The sequence below is a fragment of the Octodon degus genome, unplaced genomic scaffold, assembly GCF_000260255.1.
Source record: "Octodon degus isolate 3935 unplaced genomic scaffold, OctDeg1.0 scaffold00129, whole genome shotgun sequence".
NCBI classification, from domain to species: Eukaryota; Metazoa; Chordata; class Mammalia; order Rodentia; family Octodontidae; genus Octodon; species Octodon degus.
The window spans coordinates 7,389,818-7,400,040 of record NW_004524705.1 but is presented as its reverse complement, the minus strand read 5'-3'; the positions used below and the strand labels follow the sequence as shown (position 1 = coordinate 7,400,040).

Here is a 10,223-nt window from a genome sequence, read left to right as displayed (position 1 = left end):
GGCCCTTGCACTTGCCAGGGAAGTGCTAATTCCACTGAGCCATCTCCTCGGCCCCTTTTCTATTGAATGATTCACCTACAATTAATTATAAGACATTCTGCAAGAAGCAGAACTGTGGAGACAAAAATGATGGGTGGTTATTAAACATTACAGGGGAGGAGGGAATGAACAGAAAATGGAGGATTTTTAAGGCAGCAAAACTACAAAGGGGAACTGTTATAGTTTAGATCCAGGATTTCTCCCACAAAAGTCTCATAATGCTGAAAGGTGGGGCTTTTGGAAGGTAACTGAATCCCAGGGTGCTATATACTCAGTGGACCCTGACTGCAAGGTCTGCCACTGAAGGTATAACTGGAGAGGTGGCTCTCTCTACTGGGTCCTCCCTTCCTTTTGCTTCCCAGCGGCTAGCGGAAGGCTCTCCTCAGTCAGACCCTTCTGCGGCACAACTTAAATTGGATAGAGGGAACAATCCTGAACTCTTCAAGATGCTGTTGGCATCAGCGAAATAAAAAGCTGAGAGTACTGTTTTAAAGGAGACTAAAGGGATCTCAATTAAATGTGATTCATTGAAAGAAAAAATAAAGACGTAAAGGGATAAGAACTTAGAATACCTGAAAAATGTAGGTATTAAAGTCATTGTATTTGGCTATGTAAGTTATTTCTTTATTCCTAAAAAAATTCATGAAGTATTTAAGCACAAGTTCTCTGCATGACCAACAGTTCAGCAAAAATTTTATGGAATAAATTAGCTGGGGCAAAGTAATAATGTATGGGTAGTATAGTGTTTTTAAATTTTTTCTGCAGATTTCAAATTATTTCAAATAAAAACCTGTGAGACAATTTACTTACTGATCATGCGTATCTGCACAAAAGCAAACAGGTAACTCACATATCTGTAAACAAATTTAAATCTTACTTAAGATAGTTAAATAACTGCACCAGAAATAGGTGCATTCATACTTGGAATGAAAAAAAAAAAAATGCACTGACTGTACTATATGGTCCCCACAAGCTGTCCTGTAATTAACAAGGCTCTACTTTCTGAGGCCATGGTCACTGTGTATTGGACTAGTCTATTATTTAAATAAGTCAGTTGTATCAAACAGGTTACTCTCAGGTGTTATGAAATTACTGTAATGCATCACACATCGGTTTATTTGTGTTACTGTGGCTTAACTTCCTGAGAAAACACTTCTTTCCAAGTTTGTTTAATAAGATCACTGCTGTCACTGAGAAGAAACTTTTATTTTCTGTCATAATACACTCACTACTTTCGGTTATACCTCTGCTGCATGCAGAAGAATGTCAGTCACGCAGTGGAGGTAGGAAAGGTTTCTTAGCGGAAACAAGAGATGGAGAGACAAAACTTCCTAACAAAAACACCAGTATTGAAGAAACAAAACACTGAGGAACCAAAGATAGATTTTCTTTATTCCTCCTTCATCATTCAAGTTCCAAGCCACCAGTGGATCAAGAAATCAATTTACTAGATCACAGTCAGCATTTTTTGAAAACATAGTGAACAAAAGACAGCAATACATAGGGCCGGGGAGATGGCTCAGTAGAATAAGCGCTTCCCTGGGAGGAGCAAGAACCTGAGTTCAATCCCCAGTTCCAAAAAAAAAAAAAAAAAAAAGACAGCAATACAGAATAGAGTAGTACACAGAGTGCACCACCCGTTGTCAGGGAAGTTGATTTTTTCATCAGTAAATGTAAACATGTGCAGACTGGGTCACAGATGTAACATCTACTTTTAATGAATCATCATCAAGCTTAAATTTGAAAAGTTACTACTGTCTAGATGAAAATTCATAAAAGGCTTTCAAAAGTCTATGATTTGTCTTGACAAGATCATGCTCAAAGTAATATAACGCAGTTTTCAGATGCAAATTAGTCACTTTCCATCAATAATTAAGTAAAAAGAATAAAATTAAAATGAGAATAAAATGCATCATGGGGCTGAGGAGATAACTCAGCAGACTAAGCACCTTCTTAGGCAAGTGCAGGGACAGGGATTCTATCCCCAGCATCACCTGCCCTGTCGACCCTGCTCCTGGGCATGCTGAGCCAGGCACCAAGTCCAGGCATGTTGGTGCATACCTGTGATCCCAGTGCTGGAGAGGCTGAAAACAGGAGGATCACTGCTACAAGACCAAGGAGCAAGATGCCATACCAGATACATTTTTTAAAAAAGCATCATAACTAGTAATTAAAAAGAATACTTTGCATTACACTTCAGTTTTTTTTAAAAATAAAACATAAGTACTATTATCACAATGTACAAAGAATTTCTCAATTTTTACTTGGATTGAAGTCAAAGCATTTTGACAGCATTAATAAAAAGAGCTATTAATTGGCTGAGGAAGACATCAGAAACAAAGAGAACAAATAAACCAATTACTCTAGTGGGAACAAAAAGAAAATGAGAACTAAAAAAAAGTGAGACTCAAAAAACACAACAATCTTAGTAACTGATAAGGTTAATGGAGAATGGAGAAAAAAGGACAGAAAAAATATTCAAAAAATTATTCTGAAAAGTTGAGAGGACTGTATTCTACGGATTCCACATATCTCCACTAAAATGCGTACGTGCTTAGCATGGCATTCAGAGCATAGCAGCTACTATATTTTTAAACTTTTCCTCTATTTTACCCCTCATGGGTCCTGCACACTTGGTAAATAATACCAATTCCAAAACCTCAATACTAATTAAAGGCACTGTTTTTCCAGACACCAAACTGTGCTGTTGCAAGTTGTTTTATCACATCACACAGAGAAGCTCACACCACCAATACAAAATCAGTTGTTTTCTATTCCCTTTGCTATTATTTCAAAAATGGACTCATGATAAAGATTCTGACCCCAATTATCATGAAAGACTATGATATTCAGAAATTCTAATATTAACTAAAGAATTTGGTCTCCTGTCAGTCTGGGCAGATGTGTTCCTTTCTTCCAAATTCCACAAGAAATTAGTCAATGAATAAAATCAAAGATATTAAAAACTACAATTAATCTTTAATTGCCAGTGATAAAAATGTAAATTCATACATGATTCCAAAGAGCTGCTAAAATCTAAATGAATTTTTTTGTATTTTTCCTACCACAAACAATAAACAATGCAGTGTCCCAAAGTAGTAAGTATTGCAGTTCCCTCTACATACTTATTTTTCTCAAGTCAACTGGAATGAAAAGACAACAAAATATCACTAAGTCCTCTCTTATGCTCACTAACCCAGTGATTACCAATCTCCCCCTAAACCTATGCTTTGGTAGCTGATCTTATATTGAGGTGGTATTATGGTTTATATCTAAAATGTCACCCAAAAGTCTCATGTGTTCAGAGGCAGGCTGTTGGAAGGTGACTGAATCACAGAGGGCACTATTCTCATCAGGGAATTAAGACACTGATGAGTCTATAGCTGGAATGTGCTGTCAGGAAAGTGGACCCTGTTTGGAGGTATAATGAGGGCCTGACCCTGACCGGGAAGAGTCTATTTGTGTCTGAGGCGCTTTCCTTCTTGGTTTCCTGACTGCCAGAGGTCAACAGCTGTCCTCAGCCCCCTCCCACAACCCCGCCTACTATTTCTGCCTTGGAGCCAAGCAACCACTGACTGAACCCAATGAAATCTTGCACCAAAATAAATCTTTCCTTTAACTCGCAGGAATTAGGTATTTGATCCCAGCACAGAAAAGCAACAGATTCAGGTAGGTAAACAAATAAACTATCTAGCTATCAACTTGTCTATACTCGAAGCCAGTATTGCTGTTAACCTGATTTTTTTTTTAACATTGAGAATGCAGATGTAATTGTAATATGAATAACTTTTATCCAAAATACTTGGGATAAGAAGCTTTTAGTGTTTTTTTCAGATTTTGGAGTATTTGCATAGAACAGTTAAAGCATTCCCAATCGCTTCATTCAGATTTCAGATTTTCAACCCTACAATACAATTCTGGCAAAAATTAGCTGGACATGTATTATTACAACTTTTCTATTTTCCTACTAGTTACTACTAATATCTGACTGTCTAGTTCATAAATTCAACTTCACCATACACATATTTAGGAAAGAAGCAGTATGTAGGCTTCAGGACTTTTCTTGGTTTCAAGCCTCTGCTGCAGGTCTTGGAACGTACTTGTGGGGGACAGGGATAGCAATCCCGTCCTTGGGATTGCTGTGGCTCTGTGGTTAAGTTTCAGTATCCCATTTGGTTATTGTGTATAATTCTTTTCAAATATTGCTGAAAATCTGAAATCTGAATAAAGCAGATTGGGAATGCTTTTTTTTTTGGCAGGGCCAGAGATTGAACCCAGGACCCTGAGCTTGCCAGGCAAGCACTTATTCTACTGAGCAGCCTCCTGGGAATGCTAACTGGCAAATTCTATGCAAATACTCCAAAATCTGAAAAAACACTGAAAGTTTCTTGTCCCAAGTATTTTGGATAAAAGTTATTCATATTACAATTACATCTGCTTTCTCAATGTTAATAAAAAAAAAAAATGGGCTAACAGCAATACTGGCTTTCAGTTAGTAGTAAAACTGAATTAAGATAATCTAGGAAGTACCTGACATTTTCAGCAAACTACTAGAAAACGCAGGGGACTAGGCCTCTGCTTTTCAGACCACTAAAAAAAACTATGAACACTACCCAAATGTTGAGTGTACCTGCAAAGTGATGAGAACAGCGCCCCACCTCAGCTCCGCCACTGCTAAGCTGTGTGAAAGAAAGAAGCTGCTCTCCCCAGGCAGCTTCTGCACTGGGTACAAGAGGCCTCTGAGTCTCTGCATCTCTCTGTCTCTGTCCCTCCCTCTCTGCCTTCCATCCTCCCTCTCACCAAACTGCTATCATCTCATTAATATATTGACACTAATGCTACAAAAGGAAATTACACTTGCCATAAAACTCCAGCAAGATGGTATGAAATTTCAATAGCTTTTTTTCATTTACTTCCATTTTTTCACCCCATAAAAACTACAAATCTTGAAAAACTTAACTATACAAAATGGTGGTAAATTGATTTTATAATCTCATTTAGGTGACTAATCCCTCATCTTCCAAGTATGTTGTGTATTCTTTTGTACAGTATTCTTTTGGGCCCTCATTACTTTCACTGCTTTCCTCAATAACAAATCATTACTAAATACCTAAAATTACCTTCTATATCCACTGTGATGGGACTACATATATAGAGCTTTATTCTACTGTATCTAGAAATAATTATCTTTAACTTAGCTCAAAATTGAAATATGCTGCAGATGATTTCAAGACAACACACCTGTACAGGTGTATCTGCCTATTCCAACAACAAATCATAACCAACATACAAATGCAACAGTTCAGTGTAAAGCTAAAAAACAACAGCCAAAAAATAATCTATTGTGGAATACTTGGCTTATTTAATGAAAGACAGTTTAAGAAATAAATTTGTGTTTGCCCTTTATCCCATCCCATTCTCACCCCTAGTAGTCTAAAACTATCTGATATTACATGTAAATGAGTAATGTATGTGGAATACTGCTATTTTAAGAAATTTACCTCCAGTACTCATTACATTCTCGCACACAAACTCCCTACTGGGTCACATGTCTGGCAATGACCACCAGACATAACAAGCAAAAAGAACACCAAACCTTGCTAAGTAATGGAGCACAGGGACTCATCCTTTTCGCGTACTCCTTGTTCTCTTCCAATGCTTCTTGGTGTGAAGAGCGCCACACTTTAAAAGACTACAGACAAGAAAGACCCTGGTTCTCCACCAGCCATTCCAGCCATACCAGCTGAAGCACCAGCTCTAAAGTTAAAACACCACCTTCTGACACTGCAGCCAACAAACATACATGGAAGTCTCCAGTTAGCCTGTCGAAACTACAATCAACAGCAAATACATGATCCCTGGAACTTTTACAACTAGTTCTGGACTGCTTTATTATGCAGCAATAACCAAAACAATACAAGTGAACACTAATTCCTATTAAGTGGTAGGCAATAAAAAAGTCAGTGGCAAAACTGGCATTTTAAAAAATGATTTTTTTTAAAAAAAAATCCCCCCTTGATCATAGTTTTAAGTGTTTGTAATGGCATTCTGCTCATGTCCCTAATGGCCAGTAAAGAAATAGGAGCAAAGCAACCAGAACCATTCTACACTTTCTCTTTTTTCTTCCTAACCTAATCCTGCCCCTTTCACCTGGCATGACGTCAGCCTGGTTCCCCCAGCACAGCTAACCAGTCACTCAGACCCGTTCTAGCCTCGGGCTGCGCTCTGTACCTCAGCACTGCAACTCTGAGCAGCCTATCACCTTCCTCCCAGACCTCAGATGACGTTCAGTAGAAGAGACTCATCACCAGCAACCAGAGGTTTACACTCTAACTCCAAATGTTTTAACCTGGTAAAATCATTAGGTAAAATAATAATAATAATAATAAAGTAAAACTTTACCTGCTACTTTTCTCAGTAAATTTACTAATTCTAATAATATATAAACTTTGTGTTCTTTTAGACCTTATGAATCCTTAGCTTGTACTTCACTTATGGTATTTACCTTAACAATGCCTACATCATAGCTATTGGTTTAGGTCCTACTAGATCTGAAACTTCCCTGGAAAAGTGACATAACGAGAAAAGGAGCATTTTATTCACTGCTGTAATCCTGGAAACATCTCTGATACTCATGCAAACACAGTAAAAACCTGAGTCTTGCTCAGCCACCACTCTGTCCATAACCAGTCTTTACATTTCTCACCCTGTTTTTATTTTTTTCTCTACCCCTATTTATATTAAGAAACAATGACTCACCAAAGGTTTAATGTAATCAACGACAAAGCTACTGAATGCTAAAAGTCCCCACATGAACTTTTGGCAATTGACATAAGAATAATTTTAGTTTTTTCCAGTAAAATTAGTTTTAAGGAAAAGAAAGGAGCTACTTACAACCCTTATTTTCTCTTGAAGTCGCAGGCTTCAGATGGCTGAATATTGGGCCAAGGGCAAGATCTAGGTCAGATATCAGCCAAATATTAAAGGCAAATCAGGTGGAGTGGAAACTACAGCAAACTGGAGGGAGTAGTACAGATGGAAAAGCAATTTCTACTCAACTCCAACAACCTGCTGTCAAGCAAGAACGGCTACCTGGTACAGGTGTCAGAAACTGAGACTTCCCAGAGGTGCCATCTTCCTATTTTCAAAAGATGGCAACTAATTACTGAAAGTTCCAAATACACTAGAAGCCACCAATATGTATTTGTGGACCATCTCTCCAAAGGACTCTGCCACTGAAAAATAACAATTCAGAATCTCTCTATATAATCTCACCAGGGGAAAAATCCTCCTTGATCAAAACCCTACAGAGAAGAAAAACAAAGAGTTCCACAAAACTCATAGAGTACCAATGACAAAATCCTTTTTAATCTAACCTCTTCTCTATTAAAAGATAAAGCTAACAATTTTAGACCTACATTTATAGCTGAAGAAAAATGCATTTAGCAAAAATTTGCCTTTTTTTTTCCTGAAAACCCACAAAAATGAAAATATTGAAATGTTACCAAAACCTTTCCAGGCTTAAACAAACTCATGGAAATGCTCAGCAATAAGCATGAGACCATGCACACAGAAAACAAGATACAAAATACTAACAGTGTTGGCACACTGGCAGTGACCTATCTGTCCACATCTTGTCAACCTTTGCGAGCAAATCACAGAACTAGCTAGAAACAAGGCAGATCTTGCAGGAAACCGTAGACTTCCAAACCACTGGTGGGTTACCTCCACCTTCTTAATACCACACTGTCAAGAACTAAGGTGGTCAGTTATTAGTAGTCAAATATTAATTTAGCCCAACAAGGTTTCATCAATTTTTTCTACAAAAGAATGACATTATTTGACCAAATTAAGACTTCTTCCCATTTAAAAATGAAAATTATACCAAGTTCTTAAATTTCACCCCTGAAACTCTTTAACTTTCTGCTAGGAGTCTTTATGAAGTTAAAATAAAAATTTTAATATAATCAATCATAGTACGATTTGCTTTGGAGTTGAAAATATTCTCTGAAATAGTTATCAGATCTCAATGCAGTGCTGGCACCTGTAATCCCAGCTACCCAGGAGGGTGAGGCAAGAGGATCCCTAGAACTTGAGTCCATTCTGGAAAACATGCTGGGACCCTGCCTCAAAAATAAAGTAGCTATTAATTAGTAAGGGAGTCCCTATACAAAAGAGTTAATACACAATTAATTTATTGGAACATTTATTACATACCAGGCACTGTCCTAGATAGTTCAGAGTTTTCATTAAATCTCAGAAATAACCATATGAGGAAGGCAACATTTTTCAGATGGGAAAACTGACCTTCCCAAGATCACAGAGCTAGTAAGCATCAGAGTCAGGGCTCTTAACCCAACCCAAATATCGTCTACAGTTTAACCCTAAACTGCACTGCCTCTTGCAACTATGAATTGATCGCTGTACTTCTGAGATTTTAAAAATTTGCTAGGAAATGGAATGGGGATGTAGCTCAGTAGTAGCGCATTTGCATGGCATGCACAATGCTCTGGGTTCAATCACCAGTGTTTTTTAAAAAACTAAAAGTAGAGGATACGTTTTAAAACATGAACAATTTTTACATACCCAGTCAGAAATATTACTGTGCTCCTAAACATAAACAGCAACGATGGCACTCTTACCTAAAGAATCTCTCCGAAATGCACCTTTCCTCTCAAAAATACACAATCATGTTTGACAGGACCACTCTACAGTTTCCACTCAACTGCGCTTCGAACCTAAAAGTGATCTGCAAAGCAGTCTGCTAAAAAGTAAGTGAAGAACTAGAATACCCTAAAGCTGCTTAAGTCCGCTTAGCAATGAAATGGCACAGTTGTATTTTTTCCAGTTTTTAAAAGTCATTGTAAAAATGATACTGAATATGTAGTGGACATTTAGTTGATCAATATTTTCAAAAATATTCCATATGTAAGTGGTGCTCTAATATTAGTATTTTCAACACTTGCAGGACATTCCTAGAAAAGTCTGCAATACACCGGTAAACTGAACTAGCATTAGATGACCATCACTGAACTCTTGTGATGAGTTACACACGGGAACACAACATCTCCACTCTATGGGGTCCAGAAATAACATTTTTCCACCTTAAATATCAAATAGGTAAAAATAAACTTATATTACAGAATTTTTTCTTAATTCGTTTTCTAGATCCCTTCTAAATTCTCTAAAGAAGCTTACTTTTAAAATGGAAGGCTTTCAATCGCTCAAAGAATTGTCAACACAAGAATTAAATCTTTATTTCCAACTACTCATCAAAGTTGTTGAAATTCTGAGGGATTATTAAGACTGATGTGAGGGTGGGATTTTGCCTACAATTACCACTTCCCACCTGAATAATTTCTTTTCATCAAGGTCTACCTTTATTAAGGAGTTTCTGATGTACACAAAAACGTCATCTGTCCTGCAGTAAACTATCAAAACTAATATTAAAAGACTATATTTGCCACCAATAAAGTGTCAACGATGAGCAGGATTTTTGTTTTACTGTACTTAGAAAAACCTCAACATGAAAGTACTACACAAATACGAACGAATAGGAATTCTAGAACAACAGTGATGGGAAGTATGGGCCCTTAATCGCACCAGTAGTTCACAGAACTTTCTCCCTAACTCCTCGGAATCACTATGCTCCCACCAGGCAACAGCTAGGATTTGCAGTGCATCCAACACAAAACGTTCTGACCAACGCGTTTTCCACATTCTGGTGAAACACCCCTCAATAGGAGGCGGGCGCCGAAAGCTTCTCCCGCACCGCCCGCCGCGGGAGCGCACGGCCGGCAGCTGTCAGGGCCGGCAGCGGGGGCGCCCGGGCTCCTTCCGGGCTCACACCTCCACCTGGCGCCTAGAGCCGGCGGCTGGTCCCGGGACACACCTTCTCCCGCGTCCGACTCCCAGAGCCTGACATCTTCCCCGGTAGGCGCAGGAAGACTCCGGGAGTTGATCCGGAGCGGGGCCCGGGCGCCCCAAGTTCGCAAGCGCGGCCGCAGGGCCGCCTCCCGCCTTCGCCGACCCCGCGCACTTACTGGTTGGTCGGAGGGGCGGTCAGCGGGATGGCCACCTCTTCCTCCTCGTACTCCGGTCCGTCCAGGGAGTCGCCCTCGTCCACGGGGCCCAGGCCGGCGCCCAGCGAGGGCAGCAGCGGCGGGGGCGGCGGCAGCGGGGGG

The 10,223-nt window shown here is 39.1% G+C and overlaps 1 protein-coding gene across 1 annotated transcript in view; it reads right to left on the bottom strand.

The window, feature by feature from the left end:
- The window catches only part of Rasa1 (RAS p21 protein activator 1), an 86,089-nt gene extending 75,872 nt beyond the window's left edge, over positions 1–10,217 (bottom strand). Inside the window, exon 1 of the mRNA XM_004640940.2 lies at positions 10,083–10,217. The gene's annotated coding sequence lies outside the window, so the exon portion shown is untranslated. The remainder of the gene's footprint in view (positions 1–10,082) is intronic.
- Positions 10,218–10,223: the final 6 nt, after the last annotated feature.